This window comes from Gossypium arboreum, chromosome 11, assembly GCF_025698485.1.
Source record: "Gossypium arboreum isolate Shixiya-1 chromosome 11, ASM2569848v2, whole genome shotgun sequence".
Classification (NCBI taxonomy): Eukaryota; Viridiplantae; Streptophyta; class Magnoliopsida; order Malvales; family Malvaceae; genus Gossypium; species Gossypium arboreum.
Window position 1 is genome coordinate 127,774,193 of NC_069080.1, and position 25,430 is coordinate 127,799,622.

Here is a 25,430-nt window from a genome sequence, read left to right on the forward strand (position 1 = left end):
CCACAATTTCTTGCCTCAGTTCTGGTTCAGGCTCAACGACTCCTTCGTCATCTTGGATATTAGTTGCGTTGAGCTGTTCCCTTGGGTTGGGTTCAGTATTACTTGGCAAACTACCTTATGGTCGTTCAGAGATTAGTTTGAAAAGCTGGCCTATCTGAGTTTCGAGTCCTTGGATCGATGCTTGTTGATTTTTATGTGCTATCTTGGTATTTTGGAAATGGGTTTCTGACACTGAGATGAATTTAGAGAGCATCTCCTCAAGGTTCGGTTTCTTCTCTTATTGATAAGGCGGCTGTTGAAAACCTTGAGGATTTTGTGGCTTTTGATTCCCTTGACCATTCTAGGAGAAATTTGGGTGGTTCCTCCAACCAGTATTATAAGTATTACTGTATGGGTTATTTTGAGATCTAAAGTTATTGTTACCCATACAGTTGACTTGTTTCTCTTTGGTTATAGAATTGAAGGATTGATATTTTGTATGCACACCTCCTCCACTTGAGTCACACCTCATTACTGGATGTACCTGCATAGAACCAAGTAAACCATTAATCTTTTTATTTAGAAGTTCTACCTGATTAGAGAGCATGGTGACTGAATCGACGTTATAAATGCCGGCTGTTTTCGTTGGCTTTGTCCTCATGACTTGCCACTAATAATTATTCAGTGACATCTCCTCTATAAACTCATAGGCTTCTTCCGGTGTTTTATTGTTAATGGTTTCGCCAGCAACTGCGTCAACCATTTGCCGAGTCGAAGGATTCAGACCATTGTAAAATGTTTGTACTTGGAGCCAAAGTGGTAATCCATGGTGAGGGCACCTTCTCAGTAAGTCTTTGTATCTCTCCCATGCATCATAGAGTGTTTCTAAATCCATCTGCACAAAAGAAGAGATATCATTACGTAATTTAGTCGTTTTAGCCGGCAGAAAGTATTTTAGTAAAAATTTTTCAGTCATTTGTTCCCAAGTAGTAATTGACCCTCGTGGTAACGAGTTCAACCATTGTTTAACTTTGTTCCTCAATGAAAAAGGGAATAACCGAAGACGAATGGCATAATCAGAAACACCATTAATTTTAAATGTATTGCATAGCTCTAAGAAGTTGGCTCAATGATTGTTGGGATCCTCATCCTGCAAACGATCAAACTGAACAAATTATTGTATCACCTGAATAGTGTTAGGATTTAATTCAAAAGTATTTGTAGCTACAGTAGGTTTAACTATGCTAGATTCAGTTCCTGTTAAAGAAGGTTTAGCATAATCATACATAGTGCATGGAGCAGGATTTTGATTAGCCGCAATTGCAGGAGGTAGCTGATTGGCTTGGTTTTCAGCCATCTCTTCGATTGGGGGTTGAGTATCGTCTTCTTGTTCGTTCGACGTATATCTTAAGCTTCGTCTTATTTCTCTTTGATTTCTACAAATTGTACGATCTACTTCTTCGTCAAAAAGTAATGGTCCTGCCGGGTTTATTCTAGTCATAAACTATAAAAACCTGCCAAGAGGAAGAAAAAATAAGTTAATAAATAATAATGATAATTAAATTAAATTAAATTAAATTGCAAGAAAAATAAATAGGTAAAGTAATAAAAATTGAGCATTCCTAATATTTCAGTTCTCTGGGAACGACACCAAAAACTTGATCACGTTATTTCGTGATAGGTTTTAAATATTTATAATTACTCGTTCTTGAACTAACTATTATCGCGATGTAGGCAAGTGTACCTATCGAACAGTAGTATAGTTTTAGCAAGACCGGATTGTCGAACCCAAAGGAACTAAAAGAACTAGTAATGACTGTCTTTTTATTATCTAGCCTAAGAATAAAGAGGTTTTTGTTTTAATTAACTAATTATCTAAACTAAGAACGCACAGAGAAAAGAATTGGGGAATTGCTTTTGGGAAAAATCGATTAACTTAAGACAATACCTAAGGAAAAATCCACCTAGACTTTACTTGTTATTCTGGCTCCGAATCGGACGATTTATTCATTTAACTTGTTCCGTAGAGATCCCTAAGTTATGTTATTATCACTATTCAAGACTAATAACGTCTAATCTCTAGATTGAATAACCGAGACTTTTCTCTGATTAACACTCTAGAGTTGCATTAACTCGATCTATGGATCCCCTTATTAGGTTTCACCCTAATTTGGCAAAATCTTGTCACCTTATTTCTAGGCACGCAATCAACTCTGCTTAATTATGACAAAAGTACTCTTAGACAGGGTCTATTCCTCCTTTGAATAAGAGCTTGTCTTGAATCAGTATCCTGGGATTTCAAAACAAGAATTAAGAACACATAATTAAGAACAAGTTAAATATTTATCATATGATTCAGAAAATAATAACATGATTCGTCTTAGGTTTCATTCCCCTTAGGTATTTAGGGGTTTTAGTTCATAACTAAATAAGAAACCATCTCAGAAGAATAAAGAATACAAAACATAAAGAAAACCCAAAACTCCTGAAGGGAAATTGAGGAGAGATCTTCAGTATTGATGATGAATTTGGCTTCTAAGATAGATCAATCAGATTTCTTGGAGTAATTCCTTACTCCCCCTTCTCCGTCTCTTTTTTTCTTCCTCCTCTAGGGTGTATTTATAGGCTTTGGAATGCCTATGAGCCCTCAAAAGTGGCCTTTTCCGAATTGGACTCAACTTGGACTCAGCAGGGACATGCCTGTGTGACACACCCGTGTGCGCATACTTCAGGCCGTGTTCGAGCCTGCCAAATTGACACAGCCGTGTGGTCTACCCGTGTGAATCGTGCTTCAATTCTGTCAAATTGACATGGCCGTGTGGGCTGCCCGTGTGAGGAAGTCTAGGCTGTGTTGAGTTTGTACTTTGGCCCATTTTCTTTGTTTTGGCCCATTTCTCGTTCTTTTCACTCTTCTATGCTCTCTTAAGTATAAAACATGAAATTAAAGCATTAGGAGCATCGAATTCATCAATTCTAATGAGAAATCATCCATAAAATGCTTAAAATATGGGGTAAAAATATGTATAATTTACAGTTTATCAATGATTAAATGTTAGAATCCACGGTCTAAATGATTGAATCACTATTATTATATATGCATGATATGTTGTATATGAAATTATGAATGTATGTACAACATGCCTTGTGAAACCATGAAATCAAAACCATGATAAGTATGTCATAAATTACTGTAATGATTAGTTAAGGGCGTGATATTGTTGCTATATTGGTCTATTATAAGCATGTTATTCACTTTCATTTTGTTTTGTTATGAATTATGTTATATTGCATTACACGGGGCGGGACACTTTGAAAAGGTCGAAGTTCTGGGAATTTATTAATCTACAACTTTGGTGGTTTATCCACATACTTCTGCTAGCTTTCATCTCCATTTATGTTTTGTTTTCACAACCATTTGGCAGCGTATTAACCTACAACACTGGTGGTTCTCCCACCCATTAATTGGTAGCTATTATCTGCAAACATGTTGTGTATTCACAACTATCTGGCGGTGTATTAACCTGTAACTTTGTGGTTTAACCACAACCTAGAGTGTAGGGATGGACGAGTTTTAGGGAACTCTTATTATGGTGTGTAGTAGTAGGTTAGGATCTTTTATGTTAAAATCTGAAACTATGTTGCATTCATAAAGAATGTGCAAATGAATCTGATATTTCTGAGATGGTATATATGTATATAAATATATATGTATGATGTTGATCTGTTAATTCGGGATACCGAATTTGCTATTACAATTTTTATATGTGATGAGATTTTATATGCTAATCGGTTGCACTGATTATCTTATGATGGAACTCACATTGAACTCACTCCCTTTTATTTCTCATCTTTTTAGATAACCCACCAGGTTAGGACGCAGGCATGGCATCCAGAGGGTCTCGTTTCGCTTTTTGTTTTATAAAGTTATTTTAGGCTCATTATGATTTATTATTATTTAAAAACTGTATTATTTTATTTTGAAATATGGCATGAAACTTAGGATTTGAGATTATTTTTATTTCTGCATGACATTAAAATTTAAGTTTTAGGATATCGAGTTATGATAATTAATTAGTGTGCATGAACCCCAATTTTCATTAAAAACAAGTAGATATCATTTTTCCACCGCTAAATTGTAATTAAGACTTCGGGTAATAAATAAATTGGTAATTAACTAAGTTTTCTTTCAAAGATAAACAAATGCTTTGAAAAGATTGTTTTTAAAACTCTGATAGCCTACTGGGTCACTTTGGTGGCTAATGTAACCTTTTGAATTCAGATTTAACGTCTAGGCCGGGTTGAGGAGGTTACAATTTGGTGGTATCAGAGCCTAGATTTTGTAAACTCAGAGTATAGAAATTTGATTGAGTCTGCATGCATGCATGAAAAATGAGTATTTTGGAAAAAACCATGCCACAAGTTTTTGAAAAATTGATTTTTTGCAAGAAATTAAATCTGAGACTCCGGTGTCGATTTTATTTAGTCATTGTAATTGTTAAAACTTTAGATAAATTGTAAACTTTAGATTGTGAACATTTAGGAAGATAACTAATGCTTGAAATTTTGTTTCAAAACTGTAGAAATATTTTAGCTTCTTAAACTTTAGCGAATAAATTGAACACCTAAGGTAGACGTGGTAAGGGTAGGCCGCGTAGGGCTGCACCTATAGAACGGCCAAGCGATCAAGGTGAAAACATAATTTTTGAAGAAGGGTACTTTAAGAACTCCACCACCAATGGCGACAGAGGCTATGAAAACGATGATGATGCCGTGACTCATGCGATGCTGAGACTGTTGCAAAGGGTTGTGGAGCCCAAACTGGATCAGAGAGTCGTGGATCTATTGTGGAGAGACTCTGATAAAATGGGGTTGACACTTTTAAAAGAATTGCTAGTACGACTCCTACTATGGAATAATATTGGATGGAGTCGGCAAAAAGAATTCTAGAGGATTTAGATTGTAATCCGGAGAAAAATTGAAAGGCAATGTGCCCTTACTTAGAGAGGAGGCCTATCGTTGGTGACAATCTGTGGTAAAGGTTACGCAGCCTTATCACATAACCTAGGAGTATTTCCAAGAGGCCTTCCAAAAGAAATATGTTGACACAAGGTATGTGGAAGCCCGTAGGCTCTGGTTCATTGAGCTGGAACAATGAGACAAATTCGTGATAAAATATGAGACTGAATTCCTGAGGCTCAACCGTTATGCCCAAGGCATTGTTTCCATAGAACATGACAAATGTGTAAGGTTCAAAAATGGGCTGCATTTCCACCTCAAGATTTAGGTTACTCTATACCAAGAACGAGTGTTTGAGACCCTAGTGGAGAAAGCTAAGATTGTGAAGGAGATAAAACTTGTGGAACCGGTAAAATAGGTAACCGTATTCATATGTGCACATAAAACAAATAATTTTATGAAACAAATTTAAAGCATGGTTTTACTGCAAGCATACAAGTTAGTTGTAATATTTGTAATGTTACAATGGAACACTGAAGTATTCCAAGGATTGAACCTAAAAGAGATGGCGAGTGATAAATAGTGTACACTATAGACTTTAAGTGGCTATTTAAATGATTTTATATTACATAAAACCATAACAAAAAAATTTGTAAGAAAATTAATTATGCTAATCTAGGGACCAAAATGTAAAGAGTACAAAAACTAAGAGATTAACAAATAAATGACTAACAGTGGTTGATTGATTTCGATATGGTTCACTGATCCTTAAATAAGGGACTTAAATCGCTTAAATTACTAAGTGGCTTTATTTTATCTCTCGATCTCAATTTTACCAATGTAGACAAATTAACTCGATTTATCTCTCGATCTCATTGGTTAATCCAGGACTAATGAATTGGTGCACAACAAGATTACCTATCGGTTTCACTTGTGACATTCATAGTGTGGTATACCAAAATCCTGAGTGGATGGGGAACTATGTATACATGACTTGTACACTTTGGTGTAAGTACAAGCTTGTGTTCAAATAGATAAGGAACCAAAAGTTGGTGTGTTGGGTGTGTAACTTTTGTAGTATGTAGCATCATTCACAATAGTGGAATTCATAGCCCAAAACATGGGTAATGATATCCTCTCATTGGCATTACATGGTTGGTGAAAGGTAAATGTGGCCACAGGGCATCTGCCTTTGTGATGAATGACATTATCACTATTTGATAACGATTGACTTTTCATGAAAGAAGATGTAATGGTTACCATGAGATAAAATAGGATAATATTGAGAGAATTTATATTATCCTAAAGAGATCAAAGATATCTTATGAGGGTAACACACTTATGACAAGGTCATTGGATGAACACTAAGTAGTTGCTTTCGTAATGGTATGCCATTGGGGAGAGCTCAGCCATGATACTATAGTGGAATATATTTGTGACTAAATGAGTTTATAATAAATAGGAAAAAATCCAAAACTTAATTATAAATCATTTAAGCGTCAACTACATATGTACAATCGGTCCTTTCACTAGCTCGCTAAAACCATAAATGAATTACATGTTTGAATAGAAATAAACAGAATGAATAGAAAAAGAGAAATGTGAAACATTTAGGAATGATTATGGTTTTCTCAAAAATGGAGAAATGGAATCATTTGGAAATGAATGTAGGTTTCTACAAATGGAAATATAAAATTGCAATCTTTTATAGGATTACTTAAAAAATGATGGAAGAATGAGTTTATTTTTTTGGACTGTTTTAAAGCCCAGAAATGAAAATAAACCATGTCATAATGAACATATAAAGTTGTGACATATTGAACAAATTTTCTCGAAAATTTTTCAAGGGTAAAATCGTCAAAATTTTACATGATGTAAAATTGTTAAAATTTTACGTGGTGTAAAATAGTCAAAATTTTACTAAAGTAAATTGGGATAAGAAAATTATTTAATATGTAAATATTAACATTTATTTTTGGAAATAGAAAAACTGGATCAGGTTGGATCAAATTACAGAGTACTAGGTTAAAAAGGGCCTAGAAAGTACTTATAATAGAACCTGATGTAAGAGAGGTCCAAAACCTCTCATATAACATGAAAGGGGCGGCAGCCCTAGTAGAAATACAAGGGTGGGACGTTCACCCCTCTCCTACTTTAGATAGGATGTTGCTTTTTTATTTAAAATAAACCTCTACAACTCTACAAGGGTTTTACCTTCTCCTCCTATAAATAGATGGCACTGGTAGAGCTATTGACATAAATTTTAAGAGATTATTATTCTGCTAAAAAATAGAGAGAGTTTATTCTCAACTTTTAAATATATTTTTCCAGAATAACAATTTTATCGGTTTCTATTAAAGAAGAGTGAATTTTCATTTTCACCCTAAAAAGAAAACTTTTTCTAGTTCTGTGTTTTCTTTAATTGTTCGAGCTCCCACTCAAAGTAGTTCATGGTACGAGAATAGCATAGAAGATCATTTGGTTGAAAGCCAGAAAATATCAAGGATCTATTAATTCGAAAACATAAGTATGTATTTGGTTAAGGTTTATTGCTATAAATTTTAAAATTTTAATTTCCCGCTGTGTAAGAAAACCATTTTCAAACTGTATTTTTTTCTAATACTATAGCCTCAAGGATGAAAATGTTAGAGCAGGTCCACATAGTACATTATGGTGACAATTAACCTATAATGGTCCTGCCATTTGGCCGACCACACGGACCCTAGTACTATCGACTATGTAGCAGTCCAAGACAAGAGGTGACCCGTCTATATAAGCCCTAAGCACAAGGGACTAAGTATCTTTCCTACTTCCCCAAAAAAGACCCTGAGTACCAACTAAGCCTTCTCTACTTATCATTTTCCTTCTCTTTTTTCATAGCTTGTAACAACCAGACTTGATGGGTCTTGAGTCTAGGCAAGTAGCCCAAAAATGGAATCTGATTAGCGCAATTCTATTTACCCAATTGAAATTTTTGGTGCACTCTTTGGTGCATAGGCAACAATAAGATGTAAAGTAAGGAAAGTTCTCTTAGAAGTATGTGTATGTGTAGAAGGAGAGATTGGCAAAGATATTAAGGGTTCTTGGGTTATAAGGGATGACGTTAAAGTTAAGATACGCCTAGTTTATCTAGTCAATGTATAGGTTATGCACCAACGAGATAGTGAGGAATGAACGATGTGTCAAATCAAAGATATGAAAAGATTTTGGATTTTTGTATGCATTTCACTATAGGTGTAAATCACTAATAAGGGCAGATTTGAAAGTTAGTGACATGTGTCAAGTTCCACTATGAGAAAAAGGATTTATATATATGGAGTAAGCTTCTGAAGAAAAAAATTTATCTTTTTCTTTTGTTTGAAGACATCATTTTTAAATGCTATAGAGCTAAATAGGAATCTATCTTGTTAAACTAAAATGAAGGATTGGGGTTTTTACATAGAGGTTGTTGTCTCATCCCAGGTAATTATTCAAGACTCACATGTAGCCTTTTTGTAAGAGTACATCTGTTTATGTAGTCGTGAATAGAAATATGAAAAAGAAAGACCTTGCATGGTGGTTGTTTGGGTTTCAGAAGAAAATAAAAGTTACGTGAATGAGTTTTGATGGTATACATATGTCTTATAAGCAATGATTTCTAAGAGTTCAGGGATGGATGTTTGGACCTAGAGATAAAGCTATTATTTTTGAGTATCAGGTGAGTCCCTAAAATAACTCTTGCTTGCATGATATGCCTTCTAGAAATTTCTATGCTAAGTGATAAAAATGTGAAAGTTAAACTAGAAAAGTATGATGTGAAGATTCTAATGAGAATTGTATGATTTTTGAACCTACAATGCATTGACTAGGTATAGGACATGAATCTAAATGATTATGGTATGCGTGTATAAGTCTAAAAGCATGAATATTTCTATAATGAGCAAGTCAATATATGATAGGACTATGTATGGTGAGTCCGTGTCTGTTTCTAGAGTCGTCTAAAGAGGTCTTTCGAGACTTTAAACACGAATCTCTGAAAGGAAAAGTCCATGACCATGGTAGACAATGAAAATGACTATATCGTGTAAAATCATAGCTAGGCCATGACATCATATGGGAAAATTAAATGACCAAATGTGGTTCACTGCGTGTCCCAAGATGATGAGGGGCAAACCTCATGAAATGTGAGTCTAGGCAAATCACTATTACCTAAAACACCCGAAAATGATGTCTTTGTCACAATCTCTGAAAGAAAAGCCTTTGTGGTGAGTACTGAATGAAAAGGACACACTTGTGGCAATCTCTAAAAGGAAAGTATTTGTAGTGAGTACTGAACAAAAAGGACGCCTTTATGGAAATCTCTAGATATGGAAGCCATTGTGGCTATTTTTGGAAAGGAATTCCTTCGTGGCACAGTCTACAGAATGGCCCTTGTGACAACCATTTGAAGAGAATGCCTCTGTGGCGATCCCTAAATGAAAAGAAAGGAACCCATGGAGAACTCTGATGGAACAACGTATAGCTATTTGGAAGAACGATAAATATGGTAAACTCCGAAGGAATAATGTATACGGTGAACTCTGAAAGAAAAGCTTCGTATGAAGTATTAATGCTAAACTCGTATAGTAACAAGGTAAGAACAAAGAAGTTAGAGTGCATCAGTGTATGTGGTGAACCAAGAGTATTCTGTCTATAAGGCCCTTTGTAATAAAAATGGTTAAGGAATCATGAAAGGACAAAACAAAGAACATGAATGAGGTACCGATGATATGAATAGAAAGTTATGATCTCATAGTGAGGTGTGACACCTATAACATAATGAATGGAATCTTAGAGATGTATCCACTGGAGTCAAGTTGAAAAATAGGAACAATTAGATAGATAATGGAGTTCCTGAACAAGACTCATCTAAAAAAGGGTTTACTCACTAAATTCTATCAAACTTACCTTTGTGTTTTTTGTGTAACTGGTAAGTTGATAAAGATTACGCCAGGAAGGATGATGCCAAGGCTATGCCAGGAAATGGCGATGTAACACCTGTTACTCGTATTTGACGCTAGAATAGGGTACAAGGTGTTACCGGACTTAAATATAAACAAACATACAAAATCGGGCCATAAAATTTCACCCAATTTAGAACCATTCATTAATAAGCATATCATCCCGTATATAGGTCCACGAGGCCCAAAACTTACATTGGTGATGGTTCGAGAATAAATCGAGAACTTTCGAAACTTTTTCAACACTTAGAAAACTTTCATGTTTTGGAGAGTCACACGCCAATGTGGGTAGGCCATGTGGTCACACACGTCTGTGTGGCTCTAGGACACGCCAATGTCCTTAGCCCATGGAGCTCACTGTTTATGATGTCATGCACAAAATATGGTCACATGATCAAGGCACATATCTGTGCACTTAGGCCGTATGGACGATTAAATTTCATAATTTTCCATAAAATAAGTGCAGACTTCACATGGCTTGGGTACACGCCCATGTCCTATGGCTGTGTCCTTCACACGGCTGAGACATACGGCCGTGTCTCTGCCCGTGTGTTTACTACTGGGCATTCTATTTTGTATTAATTAAGGTGCAGGGGACACATGGCCAGAACATATGCCCTTGGGCAAAGCCGTATGTCTACCCGTGTGGACAAATTTAAGGCTATTTTCCAAGCCAATTGCCACCCTTATTTGCACAACACTTTTATGGCTTCAAAGATACTTAATCATTCATGAACTACTTAATCATTCATGAACCTAGCTCATGCATGACAACTTCTCATCACATTATACTAGTTTAAGGCTCCACATTATGACAAATCCAATTTTACCAACACACATATACAAACAAGCAATATGCCCTTGATTTGCATGTATGCATTTTCATAACAACTTATATACACATATAGTAACCATCATCACTCAACCATCAATAGCCATAGGCCATATCACAATGGAATTGGCACATAAATGCATAGATGAATAGATTTTCAGCCTGATAATTATTATGAGCCACATCTCATGGCCTTATACAAAATGAATCATAATACCCTCATAAGCCAACACATTTGGCTAAACCAATATGACATATAACAAAATAACCAAGTCCTATACATGCCATACTCAAAATATTGAAACTAACTATACCTAAAAGATCCCATTGATAGAGTGATCGGGCCTCCGACGTTCTTTAATCCCCGAGTTAGCTTGGTGATACTATAAGAAAATGGAAAAGAGAGGGAGTAAGCATAAAGCTTAGTAAGCTTCCATGTAAATAATAAGTAATAAAAATATGCATTTTCATTCACATACATAACATAATTTAAATCCATCTCATTCTCAATAATCATTGTAGTCATATCTTATCTCATTCGATTTACATAATGTTCAATAGAACTCAAGATCATAATTCCTTCGTTCTCATCTTACCGATATTTTATCATTTCGTAATCTAAATAACTACGAGCTTGGTGTACATACTTATACCCTGTCAACATGATCATACCTCGTCATTTCTTTGACAAGTCCTTGGACTACCCGTTGAACCACTTGGAATACTAAGGATACTCGAGATTATCACACACATAGTACGATGCCAATGCCATATCCCAGATATGGTCTTACATAGGATCACAAATCGAAGCCAATAGCCCAACTATGGTCTTACACGATGTATCATATCGATGCAAATGCCATGTCCCAGGCATGGTCTTATATGAGATCACTTATCAATGCCGATGCCATATCCCAGATATGGTCTTATACTGGATCTCTTCAACCCAAATGTCATGATATTTGTACCCTAAGTATTTTTTAAGGTTCAACTGACTTTCATCACCTCAAATCTTTATCGGACAACATCAATGAGACTCACAAAGACAAATATACAATTCATGCAACATTAAGTGTTAAATACATAATAGTAAAGGGTTTTTTACCCCAATATTATAAAAACAAAATTATACACGAAAATGGGTTGTCAGGCAGATTAATTACAAAAATGGTATATTTTTTTAGGTCGCACCTACCTGACAGGCGCAACTCATTTTTTTAATATTAATTTTTTTCGTTTAAAAAATTATTACTATTATTATTTTAATATTTATATTAATATATGTGTAAAAATATAGGTTTTATACGGGTTTTATACAGTAAAAATACACAAACAGTCGAGCTCGAGCCTCGGTAGGCGCAACACCCCACCGCTCCTCTGCTCATCATGTTGCCACTACAACAAAACTGACTTTTAGCGGCATTTTTCTAGGCCTTTAGCGACGCTTTTAAGCGCCGCTAAAACTATTTGCTGCGTTTTTGCAAGCGCCGCAAAAGACGCTGCTATAGGAAACGCTGCAAATGTTTGCGACATTTATCTAAAAATGCCGCTAAAGGTCATAAAATTTTAAAAAAATAAAATATTATAAAAGTCATGAAAAATATAAAAAGTTAAAATTCATTATCAAAATATTGAGAAGAAGAATAATATCTATGATATAAATATATATCCCACCAAACAAAAAGTTTATCAATAACAATCAAACAAAATACATCACTTATCATACTACACCAAAAATCAACAAAATACAAATAGAACAAAATAATGATAGAATGCACACTTTAAGATCAAGATTTAGCTCAAACAAGTAAATCACTATGCATGATTCAAAGAAATCTGAACCATGCATCCAATAAAAACTCAAACACGAGAAAAAAGAAACAAAAGTTAATGAATGACATATGAAGGCAAGAACCAACCAAAATAATAGAATCAGATTCCAGTTATTATGAAAGTAGATAACTTATCTTAAGATAAGGTTCTTTTAAATTCAAAACCCTAAATCAGATTAAAAATAAAATATGCAATTAACAAGTCAACATTAACGCCACATATAACATCAAATTGCACAACTTAATATACTCAATACATTTGGCATAAATAACATCACATTGAACAATGAATTTAACACATTCGACTAGATCAATTTTAAGTTCACTAATGGTTAATTTAGCATGAGAACAACATATAAATGTTTTACATTTACAACATGGTTTAATCAACTTCAAGCAAGAAATTAAATGCTGCAAATTTCCTGCATTCAAAATCATATATGGACAACATTAGTATGACATTTTCGAGCACCTTAAAGACACATTTGGAAAATTTGAGGAACCATTTGAACAACCACATTCGAACATCTTAAAGACAACTAAATTTTGTCTTGTTTTGGACAACCTTACAGGTCAGCAAGGAATGTATTAAACCACGCCTAACATGTTTATTTCATCATGCTTTGAACAACAATAAACAACCATTATCCTATTAAGATGCAGGGGCCTTTAATGAAAAACAAGAAAAACCTTTACGCATGACCAAGTCCCAAGATAATGAAGATGATGCTATTGGATCTTTCCACCAATTCCCTATTTCAAAAGCAGCTAACAAAGAAAATAACCAAAACCATGATAGAACATGATGTCTAGAAATAAGAAAGAAAAAACAACAATCTAAAAATAGCAAGGCAAGGAAAATGACTTAAAGCCTATAGACTCTAAAGCTAACACTACAAGAAAATAGGGCTATAGCGGCATTTTTAATGGCGTTTGACCAAAAAACGCCACACAGATTATGCATTAGCGTCGTTTGCACAAAAACGCCGCTAAAAAATTGAGTAATAGCGGCGTTTGGAGCAAAAACGCCGCTAAAACTGAGTAATAGCGGAGTTTTTGGTCCAAACGCTAAAAATCGAGTAATAGCGGCGTTTGGAGCAAAAACGCTGCTAAAACTGAGTAATAGCAGCGTTTTTGGTCCAAACGCCGCTAAAAAACTTAGAAATAGCGGTGTTTTTAGTCCAAACGCTGCTAAAACTGAGTAATAGCGGCGTTTTTTAAGAAAACGCCGCAAATAGTTGATATATAGCACCATTTTTTATCCAAAAGCCATAAAAAGTTGAGCAGCCATTTTCGAGTACGATAACCGACACTCATTCCAATTTGATCCGATTTACTTTTTATATTACTTTCTTATTTTTGTTTTGAATTCGATTTTATTTTGATATTTGAAACTGACTTTATAAAAAATATAAACTACACACCATTTACTTAGCTATGAGAAAGTTTCATTTTAGTTACTTAACTATGAAAAGTTACAAATTGATTACTAAACTATTTAGAAATTTTCATTTAAGTTATCAAGCTGTTAAAATGGATGCTGTGAGATCTAAACCCCTAAACCTTAACAAATTAAACCCTAAATTGTAAAAACATATATATATATATATATATATAAACCCTAAATAGTACTAATTATCTATAGACCCCAAACTCTAATTCCCAAAAAAATATTCACACATGGATGTTGATGTGTATATACATAGATGTTAATGTAAAAACGCTTATATTGAATTATAATAAATTGTGGAAGTAATACGTACTTAGTATTGATTAAATTTATTTTTGGGTTTAGGGTTGAATATGTAAGGTTTAAGGTTTACGTATGATTTAGGTTTTTTATGGTTTAGGGTTTAATGGTCATCATGTTAAGTTTATGGTTTGTTATTTTAGATTTGGGGTTTAGTAATTTAAATTTTGTTGTTTGTGTGGTTTACCATTTAGGGTTTAAGGTCTTAGTACATGTTTAGAGTATTATATATGTTTATAGTATTATATATGGTTTTAGGGTAAGGAGTATTGATAAAATGAGAAAAATCAAATTATTTTAGGGTTTAAACAAGTAGTAAAAATCTTGACGTTTATGGTTTACAAATTTAGGGTATATGGAATTAGGGTTTAGAGTTTAAAAGTTAGGGTTTATGGTATTTAAGTTTATTGTTTAGTTTATAAGGTATTCGGGGTTTACAAATTAAATATATTGTTAGAAGCAAAACAAAAATTAATTTAAAGTAATTTAATATATAATTAAACTATAAATATTTATTACTATTTAAGGTATTAGCAGCGTTTTAGACAAAAACGCCGCAAATAATCATATTACTTAAAACAAAACGGCATTGTTTGTTTAGAGGGATTAGCGGCGCTAATATGAAAAACGCCGCAATAGAGTAACATTAGCGGCGTTTACTTGAAAATGCCACAAAAATCATATTTTCATTAATCGAAACGACGCCGTTTTACAATGCATCTTTAGTGGCGCAAGGGTACTAAACGCCGGAATAGATTAGCATTGGCTGCGTTTCTACTAAAACGCCACAAGAATTAATGTTAAACTTTAGCGGCGTTTTTCAAAAACGTCACAAAAAACAATGTACATTGACTGAAACGGTGCCATTTTTTGGATGCATTTAGCGGCGTTAGTATTGAAATGCCACAATAGATTAGAATTAGCAGCGTTTTTCTTGAAAACGCCGCAAAAAATAATTTAGAATAGTTAAAATGTCACCGTTTTAGTGTGCAGTTAAGTGGGTTTAGCGGCGGTTTTTAGAAACGCCACAAAAGGTCTAATTTTTTTAAGCAAAACGCCGTCGTTTTCCTCTCTTTCATTTTATCCTATTGCTTGCCCGATACTTGGCCATTTCTTCCTTCCAAAACAGATTTCCCCCAATTCCACAGATTTCCTAATCCCTAAAATTTCCCCAAAATCCATAGCTATCTCCTGCTCAAGACGCCGGCCGGACCACCTGCTCAACGCCGTCCGTTCTACTCTCTGCTGTGTCATCATAGCCGTCGCCCTCCTCTGCCGTAAGCAATCGGTAAATTTAGATTTCTTTTCGTTGTTATCTCAACTGATTAAATATTGTTGGCCACTCTTTCAGTTAAAGGAAAGAGTAGGATGAAGAGGTATATTGTTCTTGTTATGTGCTTAGAAGGTTTTTTTGTCCTTCTTTTCTTGTATATATTTGAGGTTATGAGGATTTGAAGTTTTGAACCCCGACTACTGGAACTAAGTCGAACACTCTACCTTCGTAGTGCTTTTCTGACAACAATCAAGTACTTGCAATTTGTAACTAGTTCTTTCTTAGGTTTTCACCTTAACAGGCTTTAGTTTGTTTTTCTTGAGTGATTTCTGTTCAAGTACTTGGAACTTGTGGTTGATTTGAAAACAAAGTCCACTCATTGACTGCAATTTTGTGTACAATTTGCCAATTGATTATTGATTTATGTTTATGATTTTCAGTTCAAGAGCCACAACTAGACACATTTGTTGTTGCCAAATGCGAGAGAGCAACAAGGCCTTTGTACCTTGATGGCAAGCAGCAATCTGCAAGCTTTGATAGCGTGCAATTAGCTATTCTCACTTGTTTATAGCTTCGCTCTAAGAATTAGTAAATGCCATTCCTTTCCGGTTTACTTGCTAACAAAACTATTACCATTCATCTAGCAGAATGACCACTTTCAAATGGTGCCTGGAGATCTATGCATTTTGCGTTACAGACCATTTCAAGAGGAACTGATGAGTGGAAATATCAGTTTAGTTTAAGAGCCTACCTAATTTGTAGCAATAGCAGCAATATAAAGATGGTATAAAAAACTGATTCTGACTTTTACAATTTGTAAATACGAATTTGTTCTGCATCTAAGATTTCTAGGTACTTGGTAGTTGGTAGTTAGGCAAGCTGTTGAAATTTGGAACAAACATGGTGATGAGGGTTCTTTGAAATATAAGCTTCCATATCTATACAGTTAGATGTTGTTATGTTTATTTTTTGGTCTGATAAAAGTTTAAGGTTGATAGCAATACCTTGGTAAATTTTGCATTTAAATGTCTATGCATTTAGATGTTGCCTGGTTATTTCCTTTTCAAGGTTGATAGCAATACCTTGTTATTTTCTCATTATCATGTTTTTAAGTACAAGTTAAGTCTGGGTGTGGGAAGGAATCATTTTGTGACACTCCACATCTTATCCAAACAATAAATTTAAATACCAAATGTTAGAGTAACTCAAATAATTAACCATCAAAACATGCAAGTTTTAAAATTAATAATAATAAAAAGGTTTATAGATTTGCTATTTGCTTTTTGCGTTTATAAGTAACAGTTGCTTTTTGCTTTTTGATTTTTTAATCTGTTTTTTTAATAAAAGATTTGCCAACTACTTCAAACTGGGTGAGAAAGGTGTGGAGAATGATATAGATGTAGATGACAGCACTTCAGTAGAGGAAGTCTGAATCAATTTGGTCATTGTACTAAAAGATTATCTTCAGTCACTTCTTCTTCTTCATTTGGATAGCTATATGTTGAATAATTAATCATGTTTGTAATAATTGTAATCAGTTGGAATTGTTGGATTGGGCAAGATCGGATTAGCAATAGCAAAAAGAGCCGAAGCTTTCAACTGCTCTATCAGTTACCACTCGAGATCTAAGAAACCAAATACAAAGTACAAATACTGCTCAAATACAAAGCCTAGACAACCAGAAGGTTAGCTACTCTTTTATTTTCTTTTCTTTTCGTTTTTTTAAACTACCATTCTTGTTTATCGTAAGATTAGTTTTTAATGGATAATTAATGGATCATGTTTTTAACTTATTTCAAGTCTGTCCTTTGATTATTTTTTTAATTTGCTTATGTTGTTTATCCTTAGAGACTTGTTATGCTGTCTTTAATTTTTTTAATTTGCTTATTCTGCTTATCTTTGGGATCTCTTTGCTACTGGTTACAATGCGTATGTTTTTACTTACAATGGTACTGTAAAATGGATCATTTCTGCTCAATTTCCAACCTTTTAATAATATTATACCTTTCGACATGTATTCTTGCCACGTTAATTTTTTCTACCATATTTTCGTAATTTGTGATTTAATATTTCTATATTTCTATCACGATTTTTAATAAATTTATTTATTGATATAATATGTCTCATCTAATATAAAAATATTTCTATCATGATTTTTGATAAATTTATTTGTTAATATAATATGTCCCATCTAATATACAAATATTTAATAAAATATTTTATATAGTTTTTAACTTCAATTTAAATTATTATTGAAATATTCTCTTCCGTTTTATCACAAATATTATTGTCCGTTTTATCACAAATATTATCGTCCGTTTTATCATTTAAGTTAAACTTTTTATTCAAAATAAATCATACCTTTTTAAGTTCTATCGAGCTCATTTACTATTGAATATTTATTACCATGTAGCTTGCTTGTGCATTAAAATTACAACAATAGCTGACCTTCTCTCCAACATTTTTTTAAATATTTTAAAGATTCAAAGTATATAGGCTGGAAACCTGACGGGTTGCCTTATATCGAGCTGTAAGATATAATGGATCCTCCCTAGGTGTAACAACGCCACGTATGATGAATCTTAAAAAATTCAAAAAGACTTGAAAAAAGTTCTATCGAGCTCATTTACTATTGAATACTCATTACCATGTAGCTTGCTTGTCCATTAAAATTACAACAATAGCTGACCTTCTCTCCAACCTTTTTTAATTATTTTAAAGATTCAAAGTATATAAATTTGGAAACTCGACGGGTTGCCTTATATCGAGCTGTAAGATATAATGGATCAAATTTCATAACTTACATAATCTACATAACTTACAGAAAATATAAAAATATATCATATCAAGACTTACATAATAAACAAATTACCTGTGTAATTTATTGTCAACTTTAGAATTCAAGAACTACGAAATGGATAGGAGTTGGATGAAATTGTCAAGGGTAAGCAACGCCTATCGAAATGGAGTACAAACTTTTCTGAATTTTGCATTTCAAAATGCAAGCCAAAAGAATATGATTCTTTGCCCGTGTAAGAAGTGTGGCAACATCAATTGGCAACATCAATTGGCAACATCAAAGTAATATTATGTTCATTTTACATGTGTTGACTTTTATTATTGAATTATTTGTCAATTTTACTATAATAATAGTATATCATTTTTCAGCTGAAAGTGGTGGGACGCGCAGAGTTCGAGGACGTACGCTACTTAGAGATTTATACGACTTAGATCCTGTTGAGCGTGTTAAAGTAAGTAGAAATACTCATGGTCAGCCTGTTGGATCTGAAGCTCGACTTTTAACAGGCTATTTGGGCATTTTAGCACGAAATGCAAATATGTTGCCCATCAACTACGAATCATGGCATCACATGCCTGATAACAACAAAAATCAGGCTCTCGCTAATATTAAGGTAACAAAATGTGAATGCAATTTATAATACTTTGGTTTAAGTTTCATTTATATTTACATTCTAAACTTATGTTTTTTTAGGAGAGATTTGCTTTAGAAGTCTCCGATGATTATATCAAGAAGGCATTAGGTAAAAGATGGAGAGACAATAAAAGCACTTTAAAGAAACAATATTTTAAGAAAGACATAAGCCTTGAGGAAAAACTGAGAAATTTTCCGCCAGGAATGCTGAAGTATCAATGGGAAGATGCGGTTAGATTTTGGAATTCAAAGAAAGGAGAGGTATTGCGTATTTCCAAACTCTTATATATAGTGTTTACTATATACGTAATAATAATTTTATTATGTAGGACCGTGAGCGAGTTGGAACAAACAATGAGCAAAAACAAAAATTCACGCTTACAGCGAGGTCGAGAAGTTTTGCTTCAGAATGAGGCCGAGGTATTATGAATTTATTAATTCTTTCAAATATTAATAACTTTCTATTATTAAATAATATTCTTACTACTATATTGTAGGAAGTCAAATCCGGACAAAAGTTGGACGCCTTGACTTTTTGAGATTACGATAGGAAGAAAGATGGATCTCCTATGACATCCAAACTGGAGAAATTATGGTATATTCACTTAATAATATTTGATTTATTCTAAATATTTATAATCTTTAATTATAATTGTTTAATTTAATTCATCATTAGTAGTTTTAAAAATTTTAAGTTATGTTGCATTTTTTTTATTATATATTTCGTTTCTAACTCTTTAATTGATTTTTAGGAGAAACTAAAGGAGAAGAAGGCGAATATGAAGCGATTGCTTCGAGTGATAGTTCTGTTAATCTTGAGAACATTGATAATGTAATTATCACCAAGTTTTGGGTCCCGAAAGGTACAGTCGGGTTCGATTTCAAGGATCCGTGTTACCCACCCAATATTTTGAATCCGGCTCCCAAGAATACATGCCTTCCAAAGTCAAGCTCAAGTCAAGTTCAGAGGTTAAGAGACCAGATAGCTCGGATGCAAGCGAACACGGTTGAACAAATTTCCGAGGTTCAACGAAAATATGAAGAACTCCAAGAACAACTTAGAGCAGAGGCGAGAGAGGGAGGCAATGCGGCGATGAGAGAGCGAGAGGCACGAGCGATGGTAGCGAACGAGCAAAAGTACAATGACCTCCATTCTGACTTCAGAGATGATGCATATGTTTCAACAATCGCAAAAGCCACTGCCTTAGACATTAGTTTTCTTATTGTAAGAATGTTTTTAAGTTTTGTCACGTTTAACATTATTGTAAAAATATTTTAAATTATACTTTATTATTAATTATATCATATATCTTTAGTTAAATTTGAAGTATCATTTAGAATTAATATTTTTGGTTGTATTTTTATGTTAAATTTGTTGTTTTTGGTGCATTTTATATTATATTTGTTGTATTTGGTTGGATTTTAATGCGGAAGGGTTGGATATTGGTGAAAAAAATATTACAAATCGCCAAATTTAGCAATATTTGTAAAAAGCGCCGCTAAAAGCCTTGACGTTTAGCGGCGCTTTACGCACAAACGCCACTAAAGCCTTGACGTTTAGCGGCGCTATACGCACAAACGCCGCTAAAAGCCTTGACCTTTAGCAGCGCTTTTCTCACAAACGCCGCTAAAAGCCTTGACCTTTAGCGGCGCTTTTCCCAAAAATGCCGCTAAAAGCCTTGACCTTTAGCGACGCTTTTCACACAAACGCCGCTAAAAGCCTTGACCTTTAGCGGCTTTTTTTCCAATAAACGCCACAAATTTTGTATGTTACATATAAAGACATTTTTATGGCGTTTTAGAAAGCGCCGCTAAAGGCTAAAAAAGCGCCACTAAAAGTCTGTTTTCCTGTAGTGTAAGGTGACCAAAAACCTGAAGGAAGTAAATAAATCTTAAAATGATTTGATGTTCTAAGGGGGAAATGACTCATAACGCAAAAATTCCTTGTGCTCAACAAACATACAACCTGGACATTCCTTACATGTATATATATTGCAAAAAAAATGGCGGGATGCATGCTTTTTGCACAATGACGATTCGTGTTTTAAGAAAAGAGATTATTTCAATAACTTCAAATTAAAATTTATCGAAAGTAATCATTATTGATGCTTTGAAACATGCATCCAATAAATGATCATCAACAATCGGAGAAAGAGATTTAATAGGTTTAAGCTAGATTAAAGCAAGACATAAACAAGCTTCTTATGAGGCTTGATAAGAAAAAAAACTGTCAATAGTCATATTAAAGGTTTAGTAATGAATATAGGTGTTATAAATAGTTTAATAGAAGAGTTTTGAGGTATCAAGAAAGAGGCTTGGTTTTTGCTTTACAGTTAGGATTGAATGTATCATCTTTTTCATCAAATCAAAGCATTTTAATTCTATAAAATTTACACACCACTTTCCCTTTAAACTAAAGACATAAATAAAATCCCCAAAAGCTAATTGATTCTAGAATCAAAGTTCAGGCAATTATAACAAACTAAACTATCGTAGCTAACTACAAATACTGGAAACGATATAGAAATATTCCAGCATCAAACATGTAGGAGTTATAACCACCTCAAAAACTTGAAACACCCGAAGAAGAACCGTAATTAATAGATGACATATGAAGATATTTGCATAAGTGGGAATATAATCATTTATATATATATATATATAGCTTTTTCAAGTTGACATATGAAGATATTTGCATAAGCAGGAAAATTTTGCACCAAGCTGTCAGTATATCTGAATGAGTAGAGGGAATAAACTGTACAAAGATAGGACCTTGAGTACATACCCTATCCAGTTTTGTGGAGGTGCTAATATTAGCATATAAGGAATGACCATGTGCTTAGCCTGCTTGCACAAGCGATATTAGTTTATCCATATGCTTGTAAAGTGCTTGTAAAGTGCCATCTATTAAAGACTACTTATAGTTTTCTCAAGTCCTTTGCGAACTAGTGGATCACATTCAATAACATCATATCTTCTACTACTTTTGCTGGTAAAGGATAAACACAAAAAATAAAATTATACTTATATTTTATATAACACAGTATTCTATTCGATTTATTTCAAAATTTGAAGACATTGATTAAAATCACATTTTGTTACCCACTTCTTTCAATCTCTTTTTTAAAGGATTTAAATATAAAAATCATAGTTATAATGGAGTGATAAAATTTAATTTTTTAAAATACAATAAAAGCATGGAATGGAAGAATAAATTTGGTGGAAGGGTTTGATAATCTAGAAGCTCAAGATAAATATTATTTCACTTAAACAATGCATGAGCACAAGGTCATTAATTTTTCAAGTTCCAGAAAAAACTGTCAAAATCCAACAATACTACAGCAAGACAAAACAGCAGAAAAAAAGACTACATCAAGAATGCTAAAATTCAAGAGAACACTAACCTTAATAAGCTTCCCTAAACTGTAGGTTCAACACCAAGCTTCAATCCAAACGTTAAATCTAGCTTCACCCTTGTTCTTTCTCTAGCTTCAAGCATATACCTAACTTCAAGCTTGAATATGAATGAATTTAATCAAACTTGAACTCAAGTAGCTCGATTATGTCTCGAGCCAAAGCTTGAGTTTAAAATTGTTCAATCAAACTCAAGCTTGAATATGAACAAACTTAATCGAGCTTAAGTGCAAAAATTTATAAGCAAGCTTAATAATCAAGCTAGAACTCAAGTAGTTTGATTACGTCTCGAGCTTAAAATTTGATGTTCGATCAAGTACAAGTTAAGACCAATCTGGAGAGAAACTGCATATCCATCAGCATACTGAGCAAATTAAGACAAATCTGGAGGAGTTTTTAAATGTTAAATTAAATATACAAAACCTCTCTAAAGCACTGAGGTAATCATTAAACTTGATCTGTATACTTACTTTACGCAAATTAAAAAGAAATGAATTTTAATATTTAACATAACTTAGCCTAAGATTAGTATCTATTATTCTGCATCCACGAGGAAAAATGCTAAGCCTAAGGAAATTGTAAGAAGACTGGAAAGTCCGATTGTAAATACTATATAAGACTGTTTACAACAGCAGCAGCAAAACTTTTTATAACAGTTTTAAGCAGATATCAAACTGTTCATGGATTAACACAGTTTCTCAACATTGTTTTAGGCAAAAATGGCCAACAAATATATTCATAGTAGTCTTTACATCACTGGAAGATCATATCAAGTTAGAAATTGAAAAGATTTAACCAAAAAATATATTCATGTCACATATAAAGACTGTAGTTCTACGAGTGTAAGAATATTATCATAGATTTAGATGTGAGTATCAAAAACTGAGTATGAGCATGACATTGGTATGTATGTGTGTGTGTGTGTGTATATATCTAATGCAAAAGACTAAACATCAAAAATTGGACAAAAACAACTTTCAACTTTATCTACCTAAACAAACTAGAATTTAACAGTCAGTGCCAAGAATTTTCCCTCTTGAGTTCAGAGACCGGTAATAAAAAGGTACCCGACTGCTACTGTTTGACTTTGGCTTTCTTCTTCTGCCAAAGCCTGTCAAGAGCGCTATCGGCATCACCCTGTAAAACCAAACAAAGTAGATAAAACTAGATGTCTTTATAAAGAACAAACTACAAGGTATGAACATAGAATTTAAATTCTTAAAGCAACACTATGAAACAGCTTCCTGACTGGAACTACCTGGACCTTGCGCTAATCTACAGGCAACTGGATATTTAAAACTAATGTTTCTCCCAACAAATTTTCAGATTAAAATAGATAAAACACATCGACTTAAAGTCTCAACACAACAATGTAACTGCAAGTGTATCATTAACTAAGTTGCAGCCTAATGGCTTCTAGTCTTTTACGTGAACTTAAACATGACACAGATACAACTATGTGAGGCTGATCCGAAAATAAAAGATCATAGCAATAGCAAGTAATAACAACAAGAAAAAACCTAAGAACATCCAAATACTTGTACAAGTCAGTAGGCAACGGGACCATAAGTATGATACATTGTCTATTTCAACACCATAAACATGAACGTTGCGACGCAAATTTAAAGCTAATGTTTCTCTAAGTGAACTTGCAGATTAAATGGATACAAAAAAACAGTCTTGACTTAAGCCATATCTCAAATATTTAGTCAACATGAAAATGTACCCAGACATAAGCAACGCCAATAAAATTTGCATAATAAAATATTTGAATTTAATAAGTTATACATTTTTAATAGATTATTTGCATAAAAAGTAAACAAATTCAAAGAAAGATTTGTATCTGTCATAGACAATAACTATAATATTCAAATCAGAATATTATTATACAAATTTAGAAAAATAAATGATAAAAAGGATTAAAAATCCGAACCTGCATTACCTTATATCTAAAAGGAAATCATGAACCCATTTCTGATCCATTGATTTAAGGGCATCTTAAACGAAACAAGAACATTGATCAAGTTAAAAAAAAAAAGACAATGAAAAATTAAGGGTCAAATATTAGCTCCAATAATTGTTCAAAATTTAAGACAGCTACATTCAAATAGAAACTAAATAACAACTAAAGCATCCAATGGAACATAATTTGGTGCGTTAACAATAATGCAAAGTTGTTTGAGCACTAACTCTAATTCACAATCTTTGTTACCCGGACTCGTCAGGTTCGGAAAAAACCAGCAGACACAGCAGCAGGTGAGAACTGAGATGAAAAGAGAAGAAAAAGAAACTGATATGCAGAGACGCGAGAGGGAGAGAAGGGGGATGATGGTAGGAGTAAGATGATGATGGACGAACAAGAAAAGACTCTTCAACTAAATGAACAAAAATAATTAGGGTGTAATAACGATAATTGGGAGCCCTTTTCCAGACCTAGAAGCAACAATAGAAACCAAACTATTGAGCCGTTTTACTGATTGGCTGTGGCAGTAGAGACCGACGGCAATGGCGACGCAGCAGAGGGGTTAGTCGAGCGCGATGCACTAGGTGGCAAATGGGTTGGGAACCTAGGGATAAAAATTTAGAGACTAAAGGAGAAAAGAGGGAATTGGGGAAATTTTGTTAAAGGGAAGAAGAACAGCTATCGGGAGCACTTGGAATAAATTGGATGAACCTAAAACGATGGAGTTTTGGTAAAAAAATATGACAGTTGTGGCGTTTATAACAAAACGCCGCTAATTCCACTCCTTGAAACGGGAACGTTTAAATTCAATTAAATTTTTTTGCGGTGTTAAAACGCCACTAAAGGTGCTCTATTGCGGCGTTTATATGCTAGCGCCGCTAACTCATTAAAGCATAAAAATAATACCTTATTTAATTTGTTATAATTTGGTCCTATCCAAAATAGATAATTACCTATTCATATCACTCTGTTACTTTTTTTTCAATAAATAATTTGTTATAATTTTAAAATATTAAAAT

General features: G+C 33.6%; 1 long non-coding RNA gene and 1 other non-coding gene across 2 annotated transcripts; one reads left to right on the plus strand and one right to left on the minus strand.

Annotated features, from left to right (window-relative positions):
* Window positions 1-800: 800 nt before the first annotated feature.
* LOC128284712 (small nucleolar RNA R71) lies at window positions 801-906 on the plus strand. Its single transcript, XR_008275135.1, has one exon. It is a non-coding gene; the product is annotated as a small nucleolar RNA R71 (small nucleolar RNA).
* A 22,374-nt stretch (window positions 907-23,280) lies between these two features.
* LOC108473961 (uncharacterized) lies at window positions 23,281-25,179 on the minus strand. Its single transcript, XR_008273948.1, has 2 exons — window positions 24,391-25,179; window positions 23,281-23,585 (listed from the first exon to the last, which is right to left on the minus strand). It is a non-coding gene; the product is annotated as an uncharacterized LOC108473961 (long non-coding RNA).
* Window positions 25,180-25,430: the final 251 nt, after the last annotated feature.